The 16,004-nt window shown below is 42.3% G+C and overlaps 1 protein-coding gene across 3 annotated transcripts in view; it reads left to right on the top strand.

The window, feature by feature from the left end:
* The first annotated feature begins 3,205 nt into the window (after window positions 1-3,205).
* Window positions 3,206-16,004, top strand: part of LOC106578614 (dnaJ homolog subfamily B member 6) — a 42,403-nt gene continuing 29,604 nt past the window's right edge. For 2 of the 3 annotated variants that reach the window (XM_014157617.2, XM_014157613.2), the window contains exon 1: window positions 3,206-3,457. The gene's annotated coding sequence lies outside the window, so the exon portion shown is untranslated. Of the gene's footprint in view, window positions 3,458-4,969; window positions 4,993-16,004 lie in introns of those variants that run through there. The other variant, XM_014157616.2, reaches the window with a different exon arrangement.

Raw genomic sequence — 16,004 nt, 5'->3', positions numbered from 1 at the left:
TGCATAGATTTCATGACTAGAAGCTCAAAAGACGAAAACATTGTTGTTGTTTTTTTTGGGGTAAATTTAAATTTGCTATCATAAATGTTAGCAACACCTCCGCCTTTGCGGGATGCGCGGGGGATATGGTCACTAGTGTAACCAGGGGGTGAGGCCTCATTTAACACAGTAAATTCATCAGGCTTAAGCCATGTTTCAGTCAGGCCAATCACATCAAGATTATGATCAGTGATTAGTTCATTGACTATAACTGCCTTTGAAGTGAGGGATCTAACATTAAGTAGTCCTATTTTGAGATGTGAGGTATCACAATCTCTTTCAATAATGGCAGGAATGGAGGTCTTTATACTAGTGAGATTGCTAAAGCGAACACCGCCATCTTTAATTTTGCCCAACCTAGATCGAGGCACAGACACGGTCTCAATGGGGATCACTAACGTCATGATTAAACCTTGTTTTTTTCTGAGTTCCCAGTTGTCTTGAAAACACCATAAATCCTGAGAATGCCAGACTTTGATGACAACGTTTGATGACAACATTTTCCCGCGAAGGACTACCGCCCCACTTTCCTGTTCAAGTGAGCACAGCACAAGGCGAGTCCAAAAATGTATTGTATGGTGCTGCATACATTTGAAGTCGGAAGTTTACATACACCTTAGCCAAATACATTTAAACTCAGTTTTTCACAATTTCTGACATTTAATCCTAGTAAAAATTCCCTGTTTCAGATCAGTTAGGATCACCACTTAATTTTAAGAATGTGAAATGTCAGAATAATAGTAGAGAGAATTATTTCTTTCAGCTTTTATTTCTTTCATCACATACCCAGTGGGTCAGAAGTTTACATACACTCAATTAGTATTTGGTAGCATTGCCTGTAAATTGTTAACTTGGTTCAAACGTTTCGGGTAGCCTTCCACAAGCTTCCCACAATAAGTTGTGTGAATTTTGGCCCATTCCTCCTGACAGAGCTGGTGTAACTGAGTCAGGTTTGTAGGCCTCCTTGCTCGCACATGCTTTTTCAGTTCTGCCCAGAAATTTTCTATAGAATTGAGATCAGGGCTTTGTGATGGCCACTCCAGTACCTTGACTTTGTTGTCCTTAAGCCATTTTGCCACAACTTTGGAAGTATGCTTGGGGTCATTGTCCATTTGGAAGACCCATTTGATCCCAAGCTTTAACTTCCTGACTGATGTCTTGAGATGTTGCTTCAATATATCCACATAATTTTCCATCCCCATGATGCCATCTTTTGTGAAATGCACCAGTCCCTCCCGCAGCAAAGCACCCCCACAACACGATGCTGCCACCCCCGTGCTTCACGGTTGGGATGGTGTTCTTTGGCTTGCAAGTGTCCCCTTTTTCCACTAAACATAACTATGGTCATTATGGCCAAACAGTTCTATTTCAATTTCATCAGACCAGAGGACATTTCTCCAAAAAGTACAATCTTTGTCCCCATGTGCAGTTGCAAACCGTAGTCTGGCTTTTTTTATGGTGGTTTTGGAGCAGTGGCTTCTTCCTTGCTGAGCGGCCTTTCAGGTTATGCCAATATAGGACTCGTTTTAATGTGGATATAGATACTTTTGTACCCGTTTCCTCCAGCATCTTCACAAGGTCCTTTGTTGTTGTTCTGGGATTGATTTGCACTTTTCGCAGCAAAATACGTTAATCTCTAGGAGACAGAACGCGTCTCCTTCCTGAGCGGTATGACAGCTGTGTGGTCCCATGGTGTTTATACTTGCGTACTATTGTTTGTACAGATGAATGTGGTACCTTCAGGCGTTTGGAAATTGCTCCCAAGGATGAACCAGACTTGTGGAGGTCTACAATATTTTTCCTGAGGTCTTGGCTGATTTCTTTTGATTTTCCCATGATGTCAAGCAGAGGCATTGAGTTTGAAGGTAGGCCTTGAAATACATCCCAGGTACACCTCCAATTGTCTCAAATGATGTCAATTAGCCTAACAGAAGCTTCTAAAGCCATGACATCATTTTCTGGAATTTTCCAAGCTGTTTAAAGGCACAGTCAACTTAGTGTATGTAAACTTCTGACGCACTGGAATTGTGATACAGTGAATTATAAGTGAAATATTCTGTCTGTAAACAATTGCTGGAAAAATTACTTGTGTCATGCTCAAAGTAGATGTCCTAACCGACTTGCCAAAGCTATAGTTTGTGGAGTGGTTGAAAAACAAGTTTTAATGACTCCAACCTAAGTGTATGTAAACTTCCAACTTCAACTGTAAATTATGTAATATGCCAGGAAGGTATGTATACTTTAGCTAAGAAAATAAAACTAAGTGTATGTTGTGTAGTAAGTTGTTAGTAGCCCATGTGCCTCACCCTAATAATTTGGTCCCTTTTCCCCTCATAATTTAGCTTTCTGTTCTGACCAGGTGGTGCACATGTAGCCTGGGGCCTGTTATAGAGAAATTTAATCATTGAATATTGTAAGAACTTTCATTGTCTGCTTATGTGCACCTTTCTTAATCCAACATTTCAGACTTGGTGTACAATGAGAATACTGTAAGAATGGCACATGTTATTAATTCTGTCACTGTGCATTTCAAAAGTGCTGAACAAATAGTTGTATTGACTACGTCCATCCTAGCTTGCTCAATAATGTCTTAATTGAAATTACGGATTGTCTTTCATGCGCTCGTCCCCTTATGCCATAGATTGTACATCTCAATTGTCAGTAAACCCACATTTGTTTAAGCAAGTCTGCCATATCAGCTATGTTTTTCTTAAAGGCAGTAAGTAAATGAGCCTGAATGAACTGTTTCGCTACCAGACAAGGTTTCACTGATAGCCAGGTGTAACAGTGTTGGGACTGCTGTTGGGACAGCTTTATGTAGACCCTAACAGTTTGTGGGCAACGTTTGTCAACGTTATAGTGCAATTAATGTATTGTTTAGTGTTGTGTTGTGTAGTGGCTTTGCTGGCATGCATGTACAAAAAAATTGGGGAGTTTGCCCCTCCAAGATTTACTTGCTAAAATCGCCATTTTACCATAACCCAATACTTTCGTATTCCTTCATAGCCTACACTTCTAACGTGGAAACACTAAACAGTGTTGAGTAATCAACCTTCGTGCAAATGGGCAATTCTTCATTCCCAACTGTTCCCAACATTGTTCCCGACCCCTTCAGTCTGACGCAGGAAGTGACAGTGGTATTCACAAACACATGTACGCAGAGCGCATTAGTTGCAGCTCATATAGGCATACGGATGTTTTACAGTCAGAGTTCACGAGACTATCAATGTGTGTTTGAGATCTGAAAAAGCGTGTAGGAGTTGCTCAGTTCAAACGCTGATGAGGCAGCCCAAGCACAATTTCCGTAGACGCACAGTTTACAACCATAGAGGGATCACTAAAACCTAACACAGTGGGTTGGGAGTCACATAGGTCAGTAAACGAAGACACGGGCACATTTCCTCGGCTGGGGTGGAAGGTGAGAGCATTTTCTCTCTTTATTGCTATCATATTTATCTCACTTTTGACATGAATGCTGTCGCTGGTGATTATACATTTGGGTTCATTTTGTCAGCGTTAAAATCCACCTGGCATTTCGCTACTGTCAGCGTCGAGAGCCTACGGAGATGCGCGCAATGTGTTTCAATGTCGCAACCTGGAGAGCCGCGGTCACGACTATAAGTGCCGTATTAGTTATTGCCATGCATTTACAATGTGTGCTAACTTAGTTCAATGTATTCACAGTTCCTAGTGTATTTGTTTATTTGTCTGTACAGCATTGGCAGCTGAAGAGAATACAATACTACAATGACATGCATTTGATATAACATTTCAAGGAGGTAGTGGTGAATACGTATTATTATCACATCTAGAATGACAGGCAGAACGAATGATCAACGTTATCGTCAATACTTATCAATTGCCATTATAAGCCACTAAAGGTTATTAGTAAATATTAAGCATAAAGTATTTTACTATATGCAATGAGGCATAGGTGATGCTTTCCTCATCAATAGAGCACAGTAACTGGTAATTCTGTCACTCAATTACCACCTCAATTTACAAGTGATCTTGAACTTTCTGGAACTTACTAGAACTGAAGAGTATTGACATGTCAATTGCTCCCCCTAGTGAAGGTGTCCTCATAGGTGCTGTTCTAGAGAATTTCTTATTTTCAATTTCTGTTAGATAGGATTTTCCATCACTGTAAACTAACAGTTTGAGGCAAGGCTTATAGCAAATCTTCCCAGAATGTAAAGGTTAATGTCTGTTTCACTCAGACTGGAAAGCTCACAGAGGGCATTTTTACTTTCTAACAGTAGTGATAAGTTACATTGGTTAAGTGATAAAACAGATTAATGTACAGTCTACTCTGTGATATTTGAGGTCTCTGAATTTAATATGTCGTCTGGTTGTTAACTTTTGGGCTACTTAGTTTTACTTTTGGCCACATAACACTTTCAAAATGTCACATACCTCACCTAAACACTCTCATAAGCAATACTTCTAAGAGTAAACTCCCTGAAAGAGAGCAGGGCTAAGCTTAACATTAAAAAATAAAAAATAAGGCTTTAAAGGGATAATCTGGTATTCAAACAACAACAAAGTCGGCACCCCGACGATTTTTTTGGTGAGGGGATGGTGCTGGAGAAATGTAACCGCTCTCAAATTCATAGACAGAGCTATGAAGGCCCAGTCCTGGCAGTTCTGCCGCCCTAGGCAAGGCACACAAAAAAAGGAACCCTGCAAAACTAGATAGTGTAAACTACACTGTCATTCCGCAATGGAATTGGTAGACCTACTGTTTGTTCACACCAAATTGGTTTGGAATGGGTTTTTTTTCTTCCGAACTCTGGTTCGTTTTCCCCCTTAGTTCGTTTGAACTGGTGTGAACACTATCCACACTCACCAAACACAGGAAAAGAACCAGAGGCACGCAGTATTATTGGTTGTTTGACTGCGAGCGTTTGATGAAATGCACGCAGCACCATAACTTTATCTCTGAAGCATTGAGTGAGTAACAGCGTATTTATGAGCACATCCAATGCAGATTAGGGTAGACGGGGTCAATACTGGGGATATGGGCTACTGAATATAGCCTATTCACGGTGCAGTTAGTGGCTAGTACGTTGTTTCCTTCCGCATGTGGTAAGACCAAAGCGGGGGGGATACAATATAACAAATAATTCAACTCTGATTCAAACTAAAACTCAGAACTATGTGCGACAAAGCAGTTGCGTTGGCTTTAATAGTCCTGATTCCTGTGACTAATAATTTAGCAATTTAAACTCAATGTCAGCTACCCAATTTGCTCAGGAGTTATCCTGAGCCTATTAGCAATGATAATCCATGTGTTTACACAGCGGGAAATGTAGATGCATTTTTTTCCCCCTGCTATGATGCAGCTCGTCAAAAAATTGAGGCATACAAACTTGTAATCACTGATTATCATAACAATTTAGCCCACGGGGTGAAACTCAAGGACAGCAGTTGTGAGTAGCCTGATTTTCCATTCCTTATTGTCCATTTTACTTTCACCTGTTTTTAGGATATGGTCATGTCATATTCACATCAAAGTGCAATTTTTTTATTTGATTGGGTGCCAGGTTAAGGTAAATTCACAAACTGTGGAGATTGAAACACTGAGCTAGTGTCTAGTATCTTCTATGTCGGGTTTTTTTTCTTCACAAAAGGGGCGGCTCCTTGTTATACGCTCCGGCATTCGGCATATCATTCCTTCCGCATACGTGGGGGCAGTGTAGTCGCTTGGTTCCTTGATCTGATCTATAGGCTATTCATCATAGTAGCCTATTTTGCATTGATAACCAAATATAATCTCAGCGACTGTTCAAACAGTAAACCAAACAACAAGAATCCACCCCAAAAGGTATTTTGTTTAGAAGTAATAACTAGGGGTATCCAGGCTATTGTGAAATTGGCTACAGAAGGTTCTCCCATGTGCTTTTTTCTCTGTAACCAAAACATGAGGTTCTATTTTTAGCTGATATGGAAATTAATAGACAAGCAGCACATCAAACTGGAATAATGTTTTAGGTTACACCGGCAAGTACAAGAATATTTTCCAGGGCATATTTTTTTAAATTATAAATCTGATTATTTCACATGGATATGTGGTAAGCTAAAAAGGCTGTTTTTATCCAGGCTAAAGCCAGCTAGCCAGGCTGCCAGCTACTATCAGAGAGGAAGAGGCAAAGGGATAACTGGGCCCAAAATCTGTCTTCTCTAGCAGGTGTTTTATTTTTATTTATTTATTTATTTATTTTTGCTCACCAAGCGAGGAGTTTTTTTGTGAGTTGGACCGGCAAGGATATCATGTTAGCAAAAGGTGTCCACTGCTACAAAAATCCCACTACACACACACACACACACACACACACACACGTAGATCAACGGAGTGAAGCTTTTAGGAACCTTTACGCTATTTGATCCGAGAAACGTGCATGATGTAAAAAGTGCCAGTCTCATGACATTGTCATAAATATGATCTCCAGCCTGTAGGCTACAGAAAATGCAAGTCTTTCTAACATAGGCTATATGATTTATGTCAGATACTTTGACGTAATGTTGGTGTAGCGCCGAAGCGTTGTCTCTCCAACAGTGCCTTGGAGAGACGCGTTGGGCATCAACAAGCTAAATATTTATCGCCGCTGACTTTGGCAAGGTGGGCACTGCTTATCAGGGGGCGGCATCAGCGCTCACCTCAGTAGCTCATGCCACTGGATGAGATGAATTGTTTTTGGGAAGGAACGTTGGATGTGCGTCTTCGTCAGTTTAGCTCAGAAAATGCCATACTTGTCAATATGATGCCCTATGAAGCTGCCTAATCTTGCCTAATGGGCGGGCCGGCTCTGGAGCTATGGATGCAAGGACTGACCATCAATGAGATCAAAATTACAATTTTAACCATTTTTTTTGTTTTTAACCATCTAGTGTTTAATAACAATGGAGTAAAACAAGTTTTATATTTTGCATTCTGAAGGGGTAAGACAGTTGAACTAAGCTCATAAGGCATTTATAAGTTAAGTTCTTCAATATCAAGTCCAAAAATGGATGTAACAACCCCAAACGCCTCTTTTTTTTAAAAAGGGAGCCAGTGACAAGAGGGCCACCACCTCTGACCAACACAGGACAGGAGTCCATGAGGATGCCTGAATTCTAGTGGGCTCACAATGACTTTACAGCATGCTGCCACTAATCTGGGCATTTAACATTTATGTTTTGTTCCCTATGTCACAGAAACCACATTCTCACTAGATGCCAGTTATAAAAATCAGTTACCTTACATGCAGCCTACATACAGAAGTCAAATGTCTGATGTGTAGTTATTTGCATCCCCCACACTACTAGACCCGATGCTTACCATCCCAGACTAATGGGAATCTAAAAGAAGTTCGCTAGGCTTATTTCACCTGCATTTTACACAGAGATAGGCAAAGAGTTTTTAGGAAGAGCTAATGATAGTACTCCTCCCTAATTCTGTTGCCTGGCTTACTTCGCTCTGTTCCCTCTAATTCTGTTTTCACAAGCTGGCAAAGACGTGAGTCATATTTTAGAACCTGCCCCGAGCGATGGGAACTGTTCCAGTAGCCTACTTCTACTACCTCTCGTTTACCAAGGCATTACTGATGAGGTTTGACTTCTTCATACTGACCCCGTACACGCTCGGGTTGTATAACCGATGTACAACGCATTTCACACCACAATGGTTATGATACAACTGATATTCTTGTGACGCAACAGTTGTGTAAATTGTTTTTGTGCAGACAAACTCTGTTCGATCACTGCTTTGTCAAGTGTGTTGTACAAAGGGTTGCACATTTTGGGGAATATTCAGAGGTGGGAATATAGGGGAATTAATGGAAATATATGCAAATTATTATTAATACCATTTAAATGTAGATGTTTTTTGCATTCGATATATTTACCATATCATACGGAGACAAACAAACCTTTTACCTTTATCATAAGTAGACATAATTGCAAATGATTAAATCCTTCCAAATGTTAAAAGACATGCATGTTAGCAGGCAATATTAGCTAGAGAAATTGTCACTTCTCTTGCGTTCATTGCAAGCAGAGTCAGGGTATATGCAGCAGTTTGGGCCACCTGGCTCATTGCAAACTGTGTGAAGACCATTTCTCCCTAACAAAGACTGTAATTCATTTGCCAGAATTTTACACAATTATGACACAACATTGAAGGTTGTGCAATGTAACAGCAATATTTAGACTTAGGGATGCCACTCGTTAGATAAAATACGTAACGGTTCACTGAAAGAATAAACGTTAAATTTTTAAAATGATAGTTTCCGGATTTGACCATATAAATGACCAAAGGCTCGTATTTCTGTGTTTATTATATTATAATTAAGTCTATGATTTGATATTTGATAGAGCAGTCTGACTGAGCGGTGGTAGGCAGCAGCAGGCTTGTAAGCATTCATTCAAATAGCACTTTACTGCATTTGCCAGCAGCTCTTAGTAATGCTTGTTGCACAGCGCTGTTTGTGACTTCAAGCCTATCAACTCCCGAGATTAGGTTGGCAATACTGAAGTGCCAATTAGAACATCCAATAGTCAAAGGTATATGAAATACAAATGGCATAGAGAGAAATAGTTGACGCGTCATAATGCCGATAATAATGACAACCTAAAACTTCTTACCTGGGAATATTGATGACTCATGTTAAAAGGAACCACCAGCTTTCATATGTTCTCATGTTCTGGACAAGGAACTTAAACGTTAGCTTTCTTACATGGCACATATTGCACTTTTACTTTCTTCTCCAACACACTGTTTTTGCATTATTTAAACCAACCTGAACATGTTTCATTATTTATTTGAGACTACATAGATTTTATTTATGTATTATATTAAGTTAAAATAAGTGTTCATTCAGTATTGTTGTAATTGTCATTATTACATATATTAAAAAGCGGCCGATTTTAATCTGTATCGGCTTCCTTTGGTCCTCCAAAAATTGGTATCGGCGTTGAAAAATCATAATCGGTCGACTTCTAGTGGAGATGATGTAGCCCTCGAACATTCGACCACCCATCAGAGATGATTGCAATACAGTCTGCTTTCTCTATGATTTGCTTGACCTTCACTTGAACTCTGTTGAACTCTGCATCCAGCAAATGAATAGATAAAGCATGTCTGGTTGGAGGGGTGTATGCTGGGTGAAGAACATTCAGAAATCTCTTCCAATAGACATTGCCTGTGAGCATCAGAGGTGAACCAGTTGCATACACAGCTCGAGCAAGACATTCATCAGCATTTCTCTGACTACGTTCCTCCATTGAGTAAAAAAAAACTTCTGATTCCAGGAGGACAATGAGCTGCTGCTATCGATATGGTGTCTGATTCATCATTTTCACCTCGAATAGATGTAGAGTGACTTTTGTCAGAGGTTGCTTGTTGTGAGCGCTGAAGGAACTTTATGCACTTGGCCAGATGATTCTGCATCTTTGTTGCATTCTTCACATATGATTTGGCACATTATTTGCAAATGTACACCGCTTTTCCTTCTACATTAGGTGCAGTGAAATGTGTCCACACATCAGATGGTGCCCGTGGCATTTTCCTGTAAAGATTAGTATAAACAACAACAAATCAAAGTTTATTTGTCACGTGCACCGAATACAAAAGGTGTAGACCTTACAGCGAAATGCTTACTTACAGGCCCTAACCAACAGTGCAATTTTTAAGTTAAAAATAGGTATTAGGTGAACAATAGAGGAAGTAAGGAAATAAAAAAACAACAGTAAAAAGACAGTGAATAATAACAGTAGTGAGGCTATATACAGTAGCGAGGCTATAACAGTAGTGAGGCTATATACATACACCGGTTAGTCAAGCTAATTGAAGTAATATGTACATGTAGGTATGGTTAAAGTGACTATGCATATATGATAAACAGAGTAGCAGTAGCATAAAAGAGGTGACCGGCCAACCCAATGCAGATAGTCCGGGTAGCCAATGTGCAGGGGGCACCGGTTAATCGGGCTAATTGATGTAGTATGTACATGAATGTATAGTAACAGTGACTATGTGTATATATATTTATTTATAATATAATATAATATAATGACAAACAGAGTAGCTGCAGCGTAAAAGAGAGGGGGGGGGCACACAAAGCAAATATTCTGGGTAGCCATTTGATTACCTGTTCAGGAGTCTTATGGATTGGGTGAAAAAACTGTTGAGAAGCCTTTTGATCCTAGACTTGGTGCTCTGGTATCGCTTGCCTTCCTCTGACACCGCCTTGTGTAGAGGTCCTGGATGGCAGGCAGCTTAGCCCCAGTGATGTACTGGGCCATACGCACTACCCTCTGTAGTGCCTTGCGGTCGGAGGCCGAGCAGTTGCCGTACCAGGCAGTGATGCAACCAGTCAGGTTGCTCTCGATGTTGCAGTTGTAGAACCTTTTGAGGATCTAAAGACCCATGCCAAATCTTTTTAGTTTCCTGAGGGGGAAGAGGCTTTGTCGTGCCCTCTTCACGACTGTCTTGGGGTGTTTGGACCATTCTAGTTTGTTGTTGATGTGAACACCAAGGAACTTGAAGCTCTTAACCTTCTCCACTACAGCGCCGTCGATGAGAATAGGGGCGTGCTCAGTCCTCCTTTTCCTGTAGTCCACAATCATCTCCTGAGTCTTGGTTACGTTGAGGGATAGGTTGTTGTTCTGGCACTACCTGGCCAGGTCTCTGACCACCTCCCTATAGGCTGTCTCATCGTTGTCAGTGATCAGGCCTACCACTGTTGTCGTCTGCAAACTTAATGATGGTGTTGGAGTCATACCTGGCCACGCAGTCGTGGGTGAACAGGGAGTACAGGAGGGGACTGAGCACTCACCCCTGAGGGCCTCCAGTGTTGAGGATCAGCGTGGCAGATGTGTTGCTACCTACCCTCACCACCTGTGGGAGGCCCATCAGGAAGTCCAGGATCCAGTTGCAGAGGGAGGTGTTTAGTCCCAGGATCCTTTGCTTAGTGATGAGCTTTGAGGGCACTATGGTGTTGAACGCTGAGCTGTAGTCAATGAATATCATTCTCACGTAGGTGTTCCTGTTGTCCAGGTGGGAAAGGGCAGCGTGGAGTGCAATAGAGATTGCATCATCTGTAGATCTGTTTGGGCGGTATGCAAATTGGAGTGGGTCTAGGGTTTCTGCGATAATGGTGTTGATGTGAGCCATTACCAGCCTTTCGAAGCACTTCATGGCTACGGACGTGAGTGCTACAGGTCTGTAGTCATTTAGGCAGGTTGCCTTAGTGTTCTTGGGCACAGAGACTATGGTGGTCTGCTTGAAACATGTTGGTATTACAGACTCAGTCAGGGACATGTTGAAAATGTCAGTGAAGACACTTGCCAGTTGGTCAGCACATGCCCGGAGCACACGTCCTGGTAATCCGTCTGGCCCCGTGGCCTTGTGAATGTTGACCTGTTTTAAGGTCTTACTCACATCGGCTACGTAGAGCGTGATCACACAGTCGTCCGGAACAGCTGATGCTCTCATGCATGCCTCAGTGTTGCTTGCCTCGGAGCGAGCATAGAAGTTATTTAGCTCGTCTGGTAGGCTCGTGTCACTGGGCAGCTCGCGGCTGTGCTTCCCTTTGTAGTCTGTAATAGTTTGCAAGCCCTGCCACATAAGACGAGCGTCGGAGTCGTTGTCGTATGATTCAATCTTAGCCCTGTATTGGTGCTTTGCCTGTTTGATGGTTCGTCGGAGGGCATAGCAGGATTTCTTGTAAGCTTCCGGCTTAGAGTCCTGCACCTTGAATGCGGCAGCTCTACCCTTTAGCTCAGTGCGAATGTTGCCTGTAATCCATGGCTTCTGGTTGGGGTATGTACATACAGTCACTGTGGGGACAATGTCCTCAATGCACTTATTGACAAAGCCAGTGACTAATGTGGTGTACTCCTCATTGCAATCGGAAGAATCCCGGAACATGTTCCAGTCTGTGATAGCACATAGTCCTGTAGTTTGGCATCTGCTTCATCTGACCACTTTTTTTATAGACCGAGTCACTGGTGCTCCCTGCTTTAATTTTTGCTTGTAACCAGGAATCAGGAGGATAGAATTGTGGTCAGATTTACCAAATTGAGGGCGAGGGAGAGCTTTGCACACATCTCTGTGTGGAGTACAGGTGATCTAGAATTTATTTCCCTCTGGTTGCGCATTTCACGTGTTGATAGAAATTAGGTAGAACTGATTTGTTTCCCTGCATTAAAGTCTCCGGCCACTAGGAGCACCGCCTCTGGGTGAGCGGTTTCCGGTTTGCTTATTTCCTTATACAGCTGACTGAGTGCGGTTTTAGCGCCAGCTTTCGTCTCTGGTGGTAAATAACCAGCCACGAAAAGTATAGATGAAAACTCTCTTGGCCAAAAGTGTGGTCTACAGTTTACCATAATATACTCTTTTTCAGGCTAGCAAAATCTAGAGACTTCCTTAGTTTTTATGCACCAGCTGTTTGCAAATATGCACAGACCTCCCCCCCACGTCTTACCGGAGTGTGCTGTTCTATCTAGCCGGTGCAGCGTATATCCTGCTAGCTGAATATCCATTCATCATTCAGCCACGATTTTGTGAAACATAAGATGTTAGTTTTTCATGTCCCGTTGGTAGGATATTTGTGATCGTACTTCGTCTAGTTTGTCCAATGATTGTACATTGGCGAATAATATTGACTAATTGCAGCTTTCCCACTCGCCTTCTCCGGATCCTTACGACGCACTCTGCTCTGTGTCCTCTGTACCTGCATCTCTTTCTCTTGCCGATAACGGGGATGTCGGCCTTGTCGGGTGTTCTCAGTATATCCTGTGCATCCTGCTTGTTGAATAAAAAATCTTAGTCTAGTAGTGGTGTGGGCTCAATAGCATCTCATTAGTGTGCAAGACCTTGAGAATCAGCTGTACATGTGATGAAAGAATGCACTGTGCATGCAGAGCATTGCAATTCCATTGAATTGGGGATAGTTTAACCAAAATATGCCACAAGACCCAGAATTGCCTTATGTGTATCCCACAAAAAAGTTCAGTGTTATAAGCTAACTTTTTTAAATGAATTTTAAGTAAAATTGCCAAAATTCCCAGGCTTAACTTCCCATGGAAAATTTCCTGGAAAGTTTCCGACCCTTTGCAACCCTAGTTGTACAAACTGGGTATGTATGGGGATATTGATACTAGTATGGGCTTTAGATAGTAATCTGTAGTTGATCCAGTCAAATAGATTTTATGAGCATGTGGACACACGCCTTCTTTTGACGTGCTGGCCCCATGGTATCCATCCAAACTCAAACAATTAGTTCTCATTTTACAACATTTTAATTTTGAAATCGAATCAAACCTTCTGGGAAGATTGAATATCTTGGCACCCTTGTGTACTCACTGAATCCACATGAAAGATTTTTTTAGTTGCTTTCATCAAATATTGTCTTCATAAGCTTCCACCTTGAAGTTTAATTTGGCACAGCACTACTAAAAAAGAACTGAGAATGGTTTTAATCTCGGAAACCCAGAATCAAATCTTGCAAGAGCGCTCCATTTAGGTTCTGGGGGAGATGTTTAGATGTTCGACTAGTGCGAGTGGTGGAACTAGGATGGAACCTCTTTGGTAGTTCCTGGCCTAGCTCTGCTCTGTTTGGAGTCATTCTGTTCATCCTGTTTACACACTGTATAAACTGTACAAAATATAAGCTTTTTTTTCACTATCATGTATGGTCAGTCCTTGCATCGATAGCTCTATTTATGAATTTGAGTGGTTACATTTCTCCAGCCCCATCTGTCTGGGCATTCATAACCTATATACATTCATAACCTATATGCATTCATAACCTATATGCATTCATAACCTATATGCATTCATAACCTATAGGCATTCATAACATGTATGCATTCATAACCTATAGGCATTCATAACCTATAGGCATTCATAACATAAAGGTCATTAACAGCTTGTTACACTCACTTGTTGTATTGAGATTTTACTGCAACAGAGTTGTTCTGCATATATGGATAAAATACACTGCTCAAAAAAATAAAGGGAACACTAAAATAACACGTCCTAGATCTGAATGAATGAAATAATCTTATTAAATACTTTTTTCTTTACATAGTTGAATGTGCTGACAACAAAATCACACAAAACTAATCAATGGAAATCCAATTTATCAACCCATGGAGGTCTGGATTTGGAGTCACACTCAAAATGAAAGTGGAAAACCACACTACAGGCTGATCCAACTTTGATGTAATGTCCTTAAAACAAGTGAAAATGAGGCTCAGTAGTGTGTGTGTGGCCTCCACGTGCCTGTATGACCTCCCTACAACGCCTGGGCATGCTCCTGATGAGGTGACGGATGGTCTCCTGAGGGATCTCCTCCCAGACCTGGACTAAAGCATCCGCCAACTCCTGGACAGTCTGTGGTGCAACGTGGCGTTGGTGGATGGAGCGAGACATGATGTCCCAGATGTGCTCAATTGGATTCAGGTCTGGGGATCGGGCGGGCCAGTCTATAGCATCAATGCCTTCCTCTTGCAGGAACTGCTGACACACTCCAGCCACATGAGGTCTAGCATTGTCTTGCATTAGGAGGAACCCAGGGCCAACCGCACCAGCATATGGTCTCACAAGGGGTCTGAGGATCTCATCTCGGTACCTAATGGCAGTCAGGCTACCTCTGGCGAGCACATGGAGGGCTGTGCGGCCCCCCCAAAGAAATGCCACCCCACACCATGACTGACCCACCGCCAAACCGGTCATGCTGGAGGATGTTGCAGGCAGCAGAACGTTCTCCACGGCGTCTCCAGACTCTGTCACGTCTGTCACATGTGCTCAGTGTGAACCTGCTTTCATCTGTGAAGAGCACAGGGCGCCAGTGGTGAATTTGCCAATCTTGGTGTTCTCTGGCAAATGCCAAACGTCCTGTACAGTGTTGGGCTGTAAGCACAACCCCCATCTGTGGACGTCGTGCCCTCATACCATCCTCATGGAGTCTGTTTCTGACCGTTTGAGCAGACACATGCACATTTGTGGCCTGCTGGAGGTCATTTTGCAGGGCTCTGGCAGTGCTTCTCCTGCTCCTCCTTGCACAAAGGTGGAGGTAGCGGTCCTGCTGCTGGGTTGTTGCCCTCCTACGGCCTCCTCCACGTCTCCTGATGTACTGGCCTGTCTCCTGGTAGCGCCTCCATGCTCTGGACACTACGCTGACAGACACAGCAAACCTTCTTGCCACAGCTCGCATTGATGTGCCATCCTGGATGAGCTGCACTACCTGAGCCACTTGCGTGGGTTGTAGACTCCGTCTCATGCTACCACTAGAGTGAAAGCACCGACAGTATTCAAAAGTGACCAAAACATCAGCCAGGAAGCATAGGAACTGAGAAGTGGTCTGTGGTCACCACCTGCAGAACCACTCCTTTATTGGGGTTGTCTTGCTAATTGCCTATAATTTCCACCTGTTGTCTATTCCCTTTGCACAACAGCATGTGAAATTTATTGTCAATCAGTGTTGCTTCCTAAGTGGACAGTTTAATTTCACAGAAGTGTGATTGACTTGGAGTTACATTGTGTTGTTTAAGTGTTCCCTTTATTTTTTTGAGCAGTGTATATTTGTCAATTGATGGATGTAATGTAGGATTTGACCTAAACTTGGCAACCAAGTACCAAATCTTGCGTGAGCACTTGTGCCTCCCATTCCACAGATCAAAAGATACCAGGTGTAGGTGCACCCCTGTGAAATAGGAGAAATGTGGGATTGATTGACCCACATTCACTGCTTGGACACACACACGCAAGCAAGCACAGACAGTAGTCTGATCCATTAGCTAGCATTACAAACCTGCCTGAGGGGAATGATAGGGGATGAGGGAGCCTCGGGTCAAGACATTGAGATGATTGTGGAGAAAATGAAAGGGCCAAACAATCATGGATGGATCGGTGTCCGGGCCCCGTTTTCTTAATGTCTCAGAGTAGGAGTGCTAATCTGCGATCAGGTCCTCCCTGT

Source organism: Salmo salar, chromosome ssa19 (genome assembly GCF_905237065.1).
Source record: "Salmo salar chromosome ssa19, Ssal_v3.1, whole genome shotgun sequence".
Lineage (NCBI taxonomy): Eukaryota > Metazoa > Chordata > Actinopteri > Salmoniformes > Salmonidae > Salmo > Salmo salar.
This window is presented reverse-complemented; position numbering and strand designations above follow the sequence as displayed.